Source organism: Giraffa tippelskirchi, chromosome 4 (assembly GCF_054371585.1).
Source record: "Giraffa tippelskirchi isolate mGirTip1 chromosome 4, T2T-mGirTip1v1.2.pri, whole genome shotgun sequence".
Taxonomy (NCBI): domain Eukaryota; kingdom Metazoa; phylum Chordata; class Mammalia; order Artiodactyla; family Giraffidae; genus Giraffa; species Giraffa tippelskirchi.
Window position 1 is genome coordinate 131197311 of NC_137278.1, and position 15232 is coordinate 131212542.

At 40.3% G+C, this 15232-nt stretch overlaps 1 protein-coding gene across 10 annotated transcripts in view; it reads left to right on the plus strand.

Annotated features, from left to right (window-relative positions):
* The first annotated feature begins 12669 nt into the window (after nt 1–12669).
* Nucleotides 12670–15232, plus strand: part of LIMA1 (LIM domain and actin binding 1) — a 92250-nt gene continuing 89687 nt past the window's right edge. For all 10 annotated transcript variants that reach the window (XM_081592562.1, XM_081592550.1, XM_081592555.1 and 7 more), the window contains exon 1: nt 12670–12777. The gene's annotated coding sequence lies outside the window, so the exon portion shown is untranslated. The remainder of the gene's footprint in view (nt 12778–15232) is intronic.

A 15232-nucleotide genomic window follows, 5' to 3' on the forward strand; every position in this document is an offset into this window, starting at 1 on the left:
CTTAAAAAAAATGAAGAAATAAACCACAGACTGGGAGAAAATACTTTTAAAACATGTATCTGATAAAAGATTTGTATCCAGAATATATAAATAATTTTTACAACTCAATAAGACAAATAATCCAATTAATAAATGAACAAAAGATTTGAACAGATACTCTACCAACAAAGATATATGAAATGCAAATAAGCACATGAAAAGATTTGCATCATTAGTTATTAGGGAAATGCAAATTAACCACAATGAGGTATCACCCTACACATTAGAAAAACTAAAATTAAAAAGACCAACAATACTAAGTGCAGTAGAGGATGAGGAGCAACTAGAACTCACACGTTGCTAGTGGGGATGCAAAATACTACATTCACTTTCGAAAATCTAGTGGGTTTTTAAAAAGTTAAATGCACACTGCAATGCAACTCACTCCTAAGCCATCCCACTCCTAAGTATTTACCCTAGAGAAATAAAAACCAATGTCAATACGGACTGGTATTTAACTTGTATGTAAACATTCTTAGCAGTTTTATTCATAATAGGCCCCAACTAGAAATAACTCAAATGTCCAATAACTAGTGAATCAATAAATTGTGATACATCCATACAACGCAATATACTACTTAGTTTTAAAAAGGAATGAACTACTGAGAGAACATGGATAATCTCAAAAGCATTATGTTAAGTGAAAGAAGTCAGAGACAGACACAAAAGACTATGAATATTTACATAAAATTCTAGTAAAGTCAAATTGCAATGACATGCATTTTCCTGGTGGTACAGTGGCTAAGACTCCGTGTTCCCAATGCAGGAGGACTGAGTTCAATTCCTGGTCAGGGAACTAGATGCCACATACCACAACTAAGGGTTCCCATGCTGCAACGAAGATCCTGCATACCCCAACTAAGAGCTGGCACAGCCAAATAAATAAATATTTTAAAAATTGCAATGACAGAAAACAGATCAGTGGTTGGCTGGGGCAGGGGTAAGAGACTGTGCGGGAGACTGAATACAAAGGGTAATAGAAATATCTGAATGGTCATGGTGGTTACACTGCTGTACACATTTGTCAAAACCACACTGAAATGTATACTTAAAACTGATGAACTTTAATGTATGTAAAACATAACCTCAATAAGGCTGATTTTTTAAAAATGGTCCTCTTTCTTCACAGGAATCAGAGATTTAGGTTAGACATAAGAGATTTCTGATCATGGAACATTATTAAAGATTTCCTTTCCTTGACAATTTTTAAGAATGAAGAAGAGAAGGCCAATGATTGAACTAGAATAGATTTTTTTAAGGCAAAGAGTAAATGATACACTTATCTATATATTATATATGACATATATTATCTATTATCTAGCAAATATTTATCTGATTCTAAAAGTATTTAGATAAGAACCACAATATTTCTTAAGTTTTCATCCTTCTTTTAAAAGTTAGGAAAAAATCCTCCAAGAGTTAATTTTTTCATATATGGTTATTGGAATGATTCCTTATAGGCCTACCCTAAAAGCAAATTTAAATAATATTTTAATATAAATATATAAAGCTTTTAGTTTCAATTAAATCATAGTGTATCATGTGACTACAAACTTTCTACATTATTAAAATTTTTCCCCTGATTTTTCTCTATATCTAAGTTAAAATAATAGTTACTCCTGGAAAATAACATGTAACCTCTGAGGTGTTTTACTCTATACATTGTCCTAAGGTAATCTCATCCTTTTCAGGGTCCTTTGTTACCATCTGTACGCTGATGATTTTTGACCTATATAGCTCAGAAACAAGATTCAAGGTTTTCTGAGGCTTTTTATATAACTGAAAAATTAAGAAAATTAAGTTCACACAATTTAAGAAAATTGATATAGCTCTTCAAATATAGAACTCTTAGGGTTTGTCTCAGAGCCATGAAAGGAGCCTTTTGCAAGAGACCTGAAGATTAAATTCATCAGCTTCACAGCAAATCTGCCTCTGCTATAGCTATATCTTATGAATAGATTTCCCTTAGCAACTATGGCGCTATCCTCCAGCTGCCTACTAGATCTCTCTCCTTTTAAGTCCCCATGTGCACGGTTGATCTTGGTTTCTCCTTTCTACTTTCCCACCATCACCATCAGGAACTTGCTAATTTTCCTGGATTCTCCAGATCAGGAAATAGCACCGACATTCATCCAGTTTCACAGGTTATCTCCATACTCAAGCAAATCGTCAAGCCTTGACAGTTCATCTTCCAAATAATTTGACATTCACATCTCTCCAATTCATCTTTTCTTCAACTCCAGTCCTAATCTAGTTAAGATCATCAACTTCTCTTACCCAGACTAGTCCAACAGTCACCTAGTGTGTCTCCTAGCCTCCAGTTTTGCCACCTTTTATACTGTTCTTCATGTTGCAACCAGTTATCATCACCTCCTGATATTCATCTGATCATATCATTCCCTGGCCTCAAACACTATACTGTACAAACTTCAATATGTGTAAGAAATTACTTGGCATTGTTGTTTAAAAAAACATAGATTTGAGGACTTTACCCCAGTGATTTTGATTCAATAGGTTTGGGGTAGAATATAGGAGTAGGCATTTTCAGTAAGATCTCTAAGTGATTGTGATGTAGGTAATCCATACTTTAAGGCACAATGTTTATTGGCTCCCCAGTTCTCCTACAATAGATTTCAAATTCCTTAATATGTCTTTCAATACCTGGTAAAACCTGGCCCCTGCTTACCTTTCTGGTTTTATCAATGACTACTACCTCCTATCCTCTAGGGTAAAGCTCTCTTGAAAATTTCTCCATTTTTAAAGAAAGTATAGCCCAATTACACTTTGTTGAGTTCAGTTCAGTAGTTCAGTCATGTCTGACACTTTGCGACCCCATGCACTACAGCATGCCAAGTTTCCCTGTCCATCACCAACTCCCAGAGCCTACTCAAATTCATGTCCATCGCGTTGGTGATGCCATCCAACCACCTCATCCTCTGTCATCCCCTTCTCCTCGTGCCTTCAGTCATTCCCAGCATCAGGATCTTTTCAAATGAGTCAGTTCTTCGCATCAGATGGCCAAAGTACTGGAGTTTCAGCTTCAGCATCAGTCCTTCCAATGAATATTCAGGACTGATTTCCTTTAGGATGGACTGTTTGTATCTCCTTGCTATCCAAGGGACTCTCAAGAGTCTTGACCAACACCACAATTCAAAAGCATAAATCCTTCAGTGCTCAGCTTCCTTTATAGTCCAACTCTCACATCCACACATAACTGGAAAAACCATAGCTTTGACTAGACAGACCTTTGTTGGCAAAGTAATGTCTCTGTTTTCTAATATGCTATCTAGGTTGGTCTTAACTTTGCTTCCAAGGAGCGAGTATTTTTTAATTTCATGGCCTCAGTCACCATCTGCAGTGATTTTGGAGCCCAAGATAATAAAGTCTCTCACTGTTTCCACTGTTTCCCCATCTATTTGCCATGAAGCGATGGGACCAGATGCCATGATCTTACTTTTCTGAATGTTGAGTTTTAAGCCAACTATTTCACTCTCCTCTTTCACTTTCATCAAGAGGCTCTTTAGTTCTTCTTCACTTTCTGCCATAAGGGTGGTGTCATCTGCATATCTGAGATTATTGATATTTCTCCCCGCAATCTTGATTCCAGCTTGTGCTTCATCCAGCCCCGTGTTTCTCACGATGTACTCTGCATATAACTTAAATAAGCAGGGTGATAATATACAGCCTTGACATACTCCTTTCTCAATTTGGAACCAGTCTGTTGTTCCATGTCCAGTTCTAACTGTTGCTTCCTGACCTGCATACAGATTTCTCAGGAGGCAGGTCAGGTGGTCTGGTATTCCTATCTCTCGAAGAATTCTCCACAGTTTGATGTGGTCCACACAGTCAAAGACTTTGGCGTAGTCAATAAAGCAGAAGTAGATATTTTTCTGGAAATTTCTTGCTTTTTCGATGATCCAATGGATGTTGGCAATTTGATCTCTGGTTCCTCTGCCTTTTCTAAATCCAGCTTGAACATCTGGAAGTTCATGGTTCACGTACTGTTGAAGCCTGGCTTGGAGAATTTTGAGCATTACTTTACTAGCGTGTGAGATGAGTGCAGTTGTGTGGTAGTTTGAACATTCTTTGGCATTGCCTTTCTTTGGGATTGGAGCGAAAACTGATATTTCCAGTCCTGTGGCCACTGCTGAGTTTTCCAAATTTGCTGGCATATTAAGTGCAGCACTCTCACAGGTCATCTTTTAGGATGTGAAATAGCTGAAGTGGAATTCCATCACCTCCACTAGCTTTGTTCATAGTAATGCATCCTAAGGCCCACTTGACTTCACTTTCCAGAATGTCTGGCTCTAGGTTGGTGATCACATCATCATGATTATCTGGGTCGTGAAGATCTTTTTTGTATAGTTCTCCTGTCTATCTATCTTTTCGGTGAACCAACCAAACACACATCCCTCTGTCTTTCTTTATATGTATATATATTGATATTTACGTGGCTATGCCAGGTCTTAGCTGCAGCATGCAGGATTTTTGATCTTTGTTGCAACAGATGGGATCTTTAGTTGCAACATGCAAACTCCTAGCTGGGTCATGTTGGATTCAGCTCTCTAATCAGGGATTGAACCTGGGCCCCCTGCACTGAACCACCAAGGAAGTCCCCCTCCAATCAATTTTCTTTTTATTAGAATGTTGATAAATAGACTTCCCTGGTGGCTCAGATGGTAAAGTGTCTGCCTACACGTGGGAGGCCCAGGTTCGATCCCTGGGTCAGGAAGATCCTCTGGAGAAGGAAATGGCAACCCACTCCAGTACTCTTGCCTGGAAAACCCCATGGACGGAGGAGCATGGTACACTACAGTCCATGGGGTCGCAAAGAGTCGGACACGACTGAGCGACTTCACTCTCACTCTCTTATCCAGAGTATTTTTAAATGATTGACTTATTTTATTTCAGATAGTGAATTGCAGTTGATGACAGTGCCAAATAATGACTTCAGGAAAATTTTCTAACAAATCTGCAACTACTCAAGATTTCCTTCCCACTATTGTACAAGCACCATTAGAATAAAATGCAATTAAGTTTGTTTTTGAATATTATCAAAGCCACAATCATCTAAAGTTAGGACAACAATGTATTAGAAATACACTCTGTTGTGGCTGACATAAATTCTTTTAAAGCAACACATACCATTACCAATACAGAAATTGATTCAGCTGTGTACTGGAGATAAATCACAAGGTGTTTTCCACAAAAGTGTAGATGTCTGATCAATTATAGCACTTATTTGGCATTCCCTTCTATAATATTTTTAAATATCTTCATATAATTTCTTTTGCAATATGGAATAAAGGATGGGCACAATTAAGGACAGAAATGGTAAAGACCTAATATAAGCAGAAGAAATTAAGAAGAGGTGGCAAGAATACACAGAAGAACTATACAAAGAAGGTCTTAATGATCTGGATAACCATGGTGGTGTGGTCACTCACTTAGAGCCAGACATCCTGGAGTGTGAAGTCAAGTGGGCCTTAGGAAGCATTACTACGAACAAAGCTAGTGGAAACAAATTTGGAAAACTCAGCAGTGGCCACAGGGCTGGAAAAGGTCAGTTTTCATTCCAATCCCAAAAAGGCAATGCCAAAAAATGTTCAAATTACCCTATGATTTTCCTCATTTTCCATACCAGTAAGTATTAGTTGTTTCATTGTGTCCAGCTCTTTGCAACCCCATGGACTGTAGCCTGCCAGGCTCCTCTGTCCGTGAGATTCTCCAGGCAAGAATACTGGCCATTTCTTTCTCCAGGGGATCTTCCCAACCCAGGGATTGAACCTTGGTCTCCTGTACTGCAGGCAGATTCTGTACCATCTGAGCCAAGTAAGTTTATGCTCAAAATCCTTCAAGCTAGGCTTCAGCAGTATGTGAACTGAGAACTTCCAGATATACAAGTTGGGTTTAGAAAAAGCAGAGGAATCAGAGATCAAATTGCCAACATAGGTTGGATCATAGAAAAAGCAAAGGAATTCCAGAAAAAACATCTACTTCTGTTTCATTGACTATGTGAAAGCCTTTGACTGTGTGGATCACAACAAACTGTGGAAAATTCTTAAGGAGATGGGAATAGCAGGCCACCTTATCTGTCTCCTGAGAAATCTGAACACAAGTCAAGAAGCAACAGTTAGAATCAGATATGGAACAACTGATCAGTTCAAAATTGGGAAAGAGTACTACAACAAGGCTGTATATTGTCATCCTGCTTATTTAACTTACATTGTATATAAGTTACATCATGGGAAATGCCGGGCGGGATGAATCACAAGCTGCGGTCAAGATTGCCAGGAGAAATATCAACAACCTCTGATATGCAGATGTTATCACTCTAATGGCAGAAAGTGAAAAGGAACTAAAGAGCCTCTTGATGAAAGTGAAAGAGGAGAGTGAAAAAGCTAGTTTGAAACTCAACATTCAAAAAACTAAGATCATGGCATCTGGTCCCATCACTTCATGGCAAATAGATGGGGAAAAAAGTGGAAGCAGTGACAGACTTTATTATCTTGGGCTCCAAAATCACTGCAGATGGTGACAGCAGCCACAAAATTAAAAGATGCTTGCTTCTTAGAAGGAAAGCTATGACAAAACTAGATAGTACATTAAAAAGCAGAGACATCTTTTTGCTGACAAAGGTCTGTCTAGTCAAAGCTATGGTTTTTCCAGTAGTCATGTTCAGATGTGAGAGTTGGACCATAGGAAACGCTGAGTATGGAAGAACTGATGCTTTTGAAATGTGGTGTTGGAGAAGACTCTTGAAGTTCCTTTGACTGCAAGATCAAACCAGTCAATCCTAAAGGAACTTTTTTTTTTTTTTTTCCAGAGAGGAGGCAAGGCAGCCCCAAGCAGGAAGACTTTTATTTGCTGTACACGCAAAGGTCATCTCGTGCCTTCACACCAGTCCGCGGACTATGCTCTCATGACCTCCCAGGGTCAGCTCTGGCCCTGCTGTTGTCACTGCTGACTGTCTTCTAAAGGAACTTAACCCTGAATATTCATTGGAAGAACTATGAAGCTGAAGCTTCAGTACTTTGGCCATCTGATGTGAAGAGCCAACTCATTGGAAAAGACGCTGATGCTGGGAAAGATTGAAGGCAAAAGGAGAACAGGGTGGCAGAGGATGAGATGGTTAGATTGCATCACAGACTCAATGGACATGAATTAGAGCAAGCTCCAGGAGATAGTGGAAGACAGAGGAGACTGGTGTGCTAACAGTTCACAAGTGTTCCCTTTTCTCCACATCTCACCAGCACTTGTTATTTCTTGTTTTTTTGATATAGACATTCTACCATGTGTGAGGTGATATCTCATTGTGGTTTCAGTTTGCACTTCCATAATGATTAATTCTGTGCATCTTTTTATGAACCTGTTTACCTTCTGTATGTCTTCTATTGAAAAGTGTGTATTCGAATCTTCAACCTATTTTGAACTGACCTTTATTTGCTATTGAGTTGTATGAGTTTTTTTTTATGTATTTCAGGTTATTACCTCATTATCAGATATATATTGTCTCCCATTCAGTAAGTTGCCTTTTCATTTGTTGATGGTCTTAGCTATGTAGAAGCTTTTTAGTCTGATGTAGTCCTATTTATTTTTTATTTTGTGTCTTTTTCTTTCCGTGTCAGATAAAAAATCATCACCAGACCTATGTCAAGGAGCTTACTGTCTGTGTTTTTTCTTCTGGGGGTTTTATGGCTTCAGGTTTTACATTCAAGTCTTTAATGTCTTTGAGTTAATTTTTGTTTATGGTGTAAGACAGTTTCCTCAACACCATTTACTAAAGAGATAATCCTCTCCCCATTATATATTACTGGTACCTTTGTCATAAGTTAATTGACCATATATGCATGGGTTTATTTCTGGGTTCTTCATTCTGTTCCATTGAACTACATGTCTGTTTTTAGGCCAATGCCATATTGTTTTAATTATAAAAGGTTTATAATATAAAGTCAGGGAGTGTGATGCCTCCAGCTTTGTTCTTGTTTCTCAAGATTACTTTGGCTATTCAGTTGTGGGTTTTTCTTTTGTTTGTTTTGGTTTTGATGTGGTTCCATTCAAACTTTAGGAATACTTCCATTCTTTTGAAAAATGCCATTGGGAATTTAATAAGGATCGCACTGAATCTCTAGATTGCTTTGGATTGTATGGACATTTTAAGAATATTGATTCTTCCAATCCATGAGCCCAGAATATATTTCCATTTATCTGTGTCTTCTTCCATTTCTTTCATTAATGTTTTATAGTTTTCAATATATAGGTTTTCCACCTCTTTGATTAAATTTATTCCTAAGTATTTTATTTTTTTTGATGACAGTTATAAATGGAATTATTTTCATTTCTCTTTCTGATAGTCCATTGCCAGTATAGAGAACTGCAATGGACTTTGTGTATTGATTTTGTAGCCTGTAACTTTACTGAACATATTTATTTGTTCTAGTAGCTTTTAATGGAGTCTTTGGCATGAATTTTAAACTAAAATACTAACTGTGTCTATACCTGTACCTTCAGTGCTACTTGCTATTTCTTGACTATCTAATATCAGTTTTAATTCTTTTTCCAATAATATCTCACAAAAATCAGACTATGAATAAATGCTTAATTACAATTTGATTCAGCAAACAAGATGCTCACATCACTGCCAAAAAAGTGTAGTTCAGACATGGATGCTGACTGATATTTTTGGTTTCAGTTCAGTTGTTCAGTCGTGTCTGACCCTTTGCAATCCCATGGACTGCAGCATGCCAGGCCTCCCTGTCCATCACCAACTCCCAGAGTTTACTCAAACTCATATCCATTGAGTCGGTGATGCCATCCAACCACCTCATCCTCTGTCATCCCCTTCTCCTCCCACCTTCAATCTTTTCCAGCATCAGGGTCTTTTCAAATGAGTCAGCTTTTCACATCAGGTGGTGTTTCAGCTTCAGCATCAGCCCTTCCAATGAATATTCCGGACTGATTTCCTTTAGGATGGACTGGTTGGATCTCCTTGCTGTCCAAGGGACTCTCAAGAGTCTTCTCCAACACCACAGTTCAAAAGCATCAATTCTTCAGTGCTCAGCTTCCTTTATAGTCCAACTCTCACATCCACACATGACTATTGGAAAAACCATAGCTTTGACTAGACAGACCTTTGTTGGCAAAGTAATGTCTCTGCTTTTTAATATGCTGTCTAGGTTGGTCATAGCTTTTCTTCCAAGGAGCAAACGCCTTTTAATTTCATGGCTGTAGTCACCATCTGCAGTGATTTTGGAGCCCAAGATAATAAAGTCTCTGTTTCTACTGTTTCCCCATCTATTTGCCATGAAGTGATGGGACCAGATGCCATGATCTTACTTTTCTGAATGTTGAGCTTTAAGCCAACTTTTTTACTCTCCTCTTTCACATTCATCAAGAGGCTCTTTAGTTCTTCTTCACTTTCTGCCATAAGGGTGGTGTCATCTGCATATCTGAGGTTATTGATATTTCTCCTGGCAATCTTGATTCCAGCTTGTGCTTCATCCAGCCCAGCGTTTCTCACCATGTACTCTGCATATAACTTAAATAAGCAGGATGATAATATACAGCCTTGTCATACTCCTTTCCCAATTTGGAACCAGTCTGTTGTTCCATGTCCAGTTCTAACTGTTGCTTCCTGACCTGCATACAGATTTCTCAGGAGGCAGGTCAGGTGGTCTGGTATTCCTATCTCTTGAAGAATTTTCCACAGTTTGTTGTGATCCACACAATCAAAGGCTTTGGTGTAGTCAATAAAGCAGAAGTAGATATTTTTCTGGAACTCTCTGGCTTTTTCGATGATCCAATGGATGTTGGCAATTTGATCTCTGGTTCCTCTGCCTTTTCTAAATCCAGCTTGAACATCTGGAAGTTCATGGTCCTTGTACTGTTGAAGCCTGGTTTGGAGAATTTTGAGCATCACTTTGCCAGGGTGTGAGATGAGGGCAATTGTGCGGTAGTCTGAGCATTCTTTGGCATTGCCTTTCTTTGGGATTGGAATGAAAGCTGACCTTTTTTGTTTTACTCAGTAGCAAGACAAAAGAAAAAGAGAACTTCACTGTTGGGAGCTTGATTCATATATCAATGACATGAACAACTTCTTTATGGAACTGGATAATAACTTTGAATACTGGAAAAATACTTAAAATTTTGTGCTACTCAAAATGTCAGGGCCACAGATTTGATACACTGTTAAGTATTAATATTTTCTCCATGAGCCTACTGCTTGTTTTTGTAAATAAAGCACTATCAGAACATATTTATGCCCACTTTTAGTGTAAAAGTTGAGTAGTTGTGACAAAGACCATATGTACTGGAAGGCCTTAAATATTTACTAATACGCTGTTCACAGAAAAAATTGCCTACAGTTGGTCTAGAAAATCAATACAATAAGAAATCAAGCCCTTGTTTGTAGTATTTGCCAATTTCCATGTGTAAATACTCCTACTGCAGCCAATTTCATGCTACAAACGTGACAAACACACAAACATGAATAGAGTTGGGAAGAAACACATGCAACGTTATATGGTATATTTCCATCCTACAGATACAGTAGAGTTATTAGTAAAAAGAAGAAAAGTGACATTTTGAGCATTTATTACCTCTTAACATACTTGTTAGTTTATATAATTTGACTTTTAATAGTGGTTATGCTTAACAACTGGCTCATAAAAATCCCTCCAAATACAGCGATCAGTCTTAGGTGCCTGTCCATAGGATTATCCCAGAAAGAATGCTGGAGTGGGCTGCCATTTCCTCCTTCAAGGGATCTACCCTACCCAGGGATCAAATCCACATCTCCTGCAGCTCTCGCATTGGTGGATTCTTTAACCACTGAGCCATGGGGAATCCCCAGTAATCAGTCCTGAAAACCGGTAAAAGCCAACTGTGGTGTACAACTAGCTCTATTACCAAGAGGGCACTAAGAGAGGTGCAGGAGAACAAGTAGTAATTTGCCTAATTGGTAAGTAAGTGGCTGAGTCAAGACTGAAATCTAGGTCCAAAATTCTGACGTCAGTTAGTCTTCCTAATTTCTTTAGCAGAGAATAAGGGCCTTTATTGGCTTGTTAAAAAAAAAAAAAAAGGAGACGGGGAATTTATTAAAGGAACGCCACACCTAAGGGGATGCATTTTCTGAAGTACCATCCTATATATTTGCTAGGACTCTTAACAAAGCTGGCAGGTAGCATGGGAATATGAGTCTTGATGCTTGATATCTATCCACAGTTAGTCTAAGCTGGGTATTTGAAAGAACAAGAGAACTGACTGGTCTATAGAAATCGTCCTTAACTAACTGCTTTGCATGCGTGGGTGCTAAGTCGCTTCAGTCAGATTGGACTCTTTGCTACCTATGGACAGTAGCCGACCAGGCTCCTGGCCATGGGATTCTCCAGGCAAGTATACTGGAGTGGGTTGCCATTTCCTCCTCCAGGGGACCTTCCCTACTCAGGGATCGAACCACTGTCTCTTACATCCCCTGCATTGGCAGGCGGGTTCTTTACCACTAGTGCCACCTGGGACGGAGAAGGCAATGGCACCCCACTCCAGTACTCTTGCCTGGAAAATCCCGTGGACGGAGGAGCCTGGTAGGCTACAGGCCATGGGGTCGCAAAGAGTCGGACACGACTGAGCGACTTCACTTTCACGCACTGGAGAAGGAAATGGCAACCCACTCCAGTATTCTTGCCTGGAGAATCCCAGGAACTGGAACCTGATGGGCTGCCGTCCATGGGGTCGCACAGAGTCGGACACGACTGACGTGACTTAGCAGCAGCAGCAGCAGCAGCAGTGCCACCTGGGAAGCCCCTTAACTGCTTTAGGAAGTGTAAATACAGGTGTTTACGACCACAAGCCACTTATAGTCCGTATCAAGCTACTTGAATTCGGAAAACTGCAAAAAACTTGTAGTTTGAACCTGACTACACCTGGGGTGCAAGAAAAGGAAAAGATACTCTGGAAGGGCACTCATGCAGCTCACACGTACCTGGGGCAAAATCTGGGGCCAGGAAGGCTAAGTGCTAACGAACTCTTAACGTTTAGAGCAGAGCTCTAAATGAAGGAATAATAACGGCTAGAGCTGCAGGAGAACTTGGGAGACCTGCCTTCGTCCAACCCCTTCATTTACATGAAGAAACTGCTCTAGTTAGGTGAAACGATTTGGCGTTAAGCGGTTGAGCCAGGGTTAATTTATAGCTCTTTCCACTACACCCTAAGGTCTCCTTTAAAACACCCTCCCTGCACAGAACTTACCCCCAAACCACCAAGAACCTGGCTGGTGACTGGCCTACACTTGAACCAGGACAAAATTTCTAGTCGCTCTTGAGTCAAACTGTGGCAGCTCTCAGTCAAAGAGTTAAAGCCAAAGTAAAGAAGCACAGAGCTCTAGGCCGTGCGGGTGCGTGCTCTGCTCGGAAAGCGAAGAGTTTAGAAGCAGTCTCAGGAAAATGCAGCCACGCCCCTCACGGCTCTTACGCCGCGATGCGGAGCACAGCGAACAGCCTCAAGGACCGAACACGCAACCAGCGGCGCGCACGCCCTCCCCGAGGCCGCGCAGGAGGCGGGCCGACGTGCGCGCCTCCGCGGCTGTGGGCGGGGTCCGGGGCGGGGCTCTGAGCCGGACCGGGGCGGGGCCGCAGAGAGCTGTAGGTGTTGCAGCTAGGTCGCGACAGGTGCGCGAGGCAGAGCGCCAGGGACCCGTGGCGGGGCTGATAGCAGCGCAGAAGAAAGGCCGCTTTCAGCCAGGTAAGGGTCTTCTCTCTCCACATCCTCCGCAGCCGGAGAGTCCGCGGACACCCTGGATTCCCTCCACACCCTCTTTCTCCCGCGACTTCTTCGGGTGAGGGGAATACAAGGAGCGTGAACCCCTCCCCCTCGAGAAAGGGAGTGGAGGAACTGCTGATCCTTTGCTCCTTCCTCACTTCTGGGTACTGTGCTGGGGTTGGGAGTAATTATGTAGAGCGGAGCCTTTGCTGACTGAGAGCGGGAACTGATCGGATCCCCTCCTCTTGCCTCGGGAACATTGCTTTCTAACTATATACGTGTGGTGGAGGAAAGCGGCAGTTCAAAATTCAAAATAGTCTCCCAGAGAAATATTCCGATAATCTAACTGCTCTTTCATTCTCATTTTCAGCTTCTCTCCCTCTTCAATATTTCTCCTCTTCCATTCTGCCAGCGGAACCCTTTAAGATTCTTACACCCTTTTGAGATACGTTGATACAATACCAGGCCTTACAGCTGGATGTGTCACCCCAGAATCGCTATCGAGTACAACTCGCTGGCACCTGTCAATACGTGGGTGTTAATATAAGGTAACTGTACACTCCAGGCTACATCTACTAAGCCTGAAGCTGTAGGAGCTGGAGCTAACCATCTGGCACCCTTCCTTACTGGTGCTTACAATCCTGGTGAGAGATATTTGAGCTAATATTATCTTTCACCTAATTCCAGCTTTCAAAAGTCTGCCTAATCCAGATGGTTCTATTGACTTGACTTTTCAAGTTAGTCAAAGATACTTAGGGAGTTATTAGCCTTTAAGACAGTGACCGTTTAAAAGGGACGAGGTCTTCTTTTGCATTGGATATCCTTTCGTTTTCCCTTGCTTTAGATGATTAAATGGAATACTTTAAATCTGCATAGTTACTATTCACAAATGGTAAGTATTTTAGGAACCATGAAATAATGCTTTGTTCTGAGGTCTAATGTAGACACAAAAGAAGATGAGCCTCAACGAGCACTCCCTAAGTTCCTGCTAAGTTATAACCTGGATGAAGGATGATCATGTTTTAGGTCGACCTTCAAAAAAGAGAGTGTGCATATGTATTTGTTTTGTATTGATAGAACAACACATAGCATGGTACTCAGTAATCACTTTAAGAACTTATTTTTTGGACAGAACGTTTATTAAGTGCCTCTTGTATTGTCAATTCTGTGGATTCAAAGTTCTAAATGTTCCTATTCTAAAAGAATAAAATCAAATGGGTTAGACAGGTCAGTAGATACAACTTAGAGTATTAGTGAGGTCAGTGCTATACTAGAGATCAACCCAGAGTGCTGTAGGAGCACAGAACATACAGTTTTTTTAAAAAACCCCTCTTCTTTTCCTTGAACACAAAACAGAATAAACAACAAAAACCTCTGAGCAATACTGAGTGATTCTCTTCAGTGCATGTATTTGTGTCACTCATATTCCTTACCTTGTGTTCTGTCAACATTATAGCATTTTGATAATGGAATTATGACTTGTCATTAATTCTGTGCAGTTTGGTAAATAGCTGATGGAGATATTTTCACATTTTGGTATTGGGCCCGAGAGTGTTGTTATCATGTAGTCCCTGAACTCTAGAGCCCTCTCTGGGAAGAGAACAGTGTATTGGCAACATTAGCAAAGCAGTGTCATTTTTTAAAAATTGGTCCATTGTGTAACTTTGTACATTCAAATTTGTTCCAGATTCTGGTTAAAGGTGGGCCAGATTTTAATCTAATAATTCTAAGAAAAGAAAGCTTCAGAAGTGAAAACAATTCTGTTAACAGCACACCTTAATGACAGAGGATACTTTTTCTTGCTAAGGTACCCTCAAAATGTCTTTTTCTTTCTTTCTTTTTTGTTTTTGGAGCAGGGGATAGGGTGGGGGAGGAAGAGGTCAGAAATGTTTGAAGATTCTTTGCAGAGTTTTAATGATCTGAAGTTTATGGTAGTCTTGAGTATTCTTCATATAGAGTAACTATATGAAGCATTTAGCAACTGCCTGCTGTGTGCCAGTGTTCTAATATTTACAGGATGAACATGCCACAGTCTCTTCTATGTGATTATGTTTTTCATTTTTAAAATAGAGATTTTGAGTTAATAATACAGGTGATGGTTGTTTCCTCCGGCAGTTTGAGCCATGGTACTTGATGAACTGGCTTTCCAGGTGGTACAGTGATAAAGAATCCGCCTGCCAATTCAGGAGACATAAGAGCTGCAGGTTCAACCTCTAGGTCAGGAAGATCCCCTGAAGTAGGAAATGGCAACCCAGTCCAGTATCCTTACCTGGGAAATCCCATGGACAGAGGAGACTGGCGGGCTACAGTCCTTGAAGTTGCAAAAAGACTCCAATACGACTGAGCACACATGCATAGTCTATTCACTGCATGTTTTTTGATAGGAAGTTTAGGTACTTTATTTTGGATTGTGTACAGTAATCTCCAGGTGATGTTA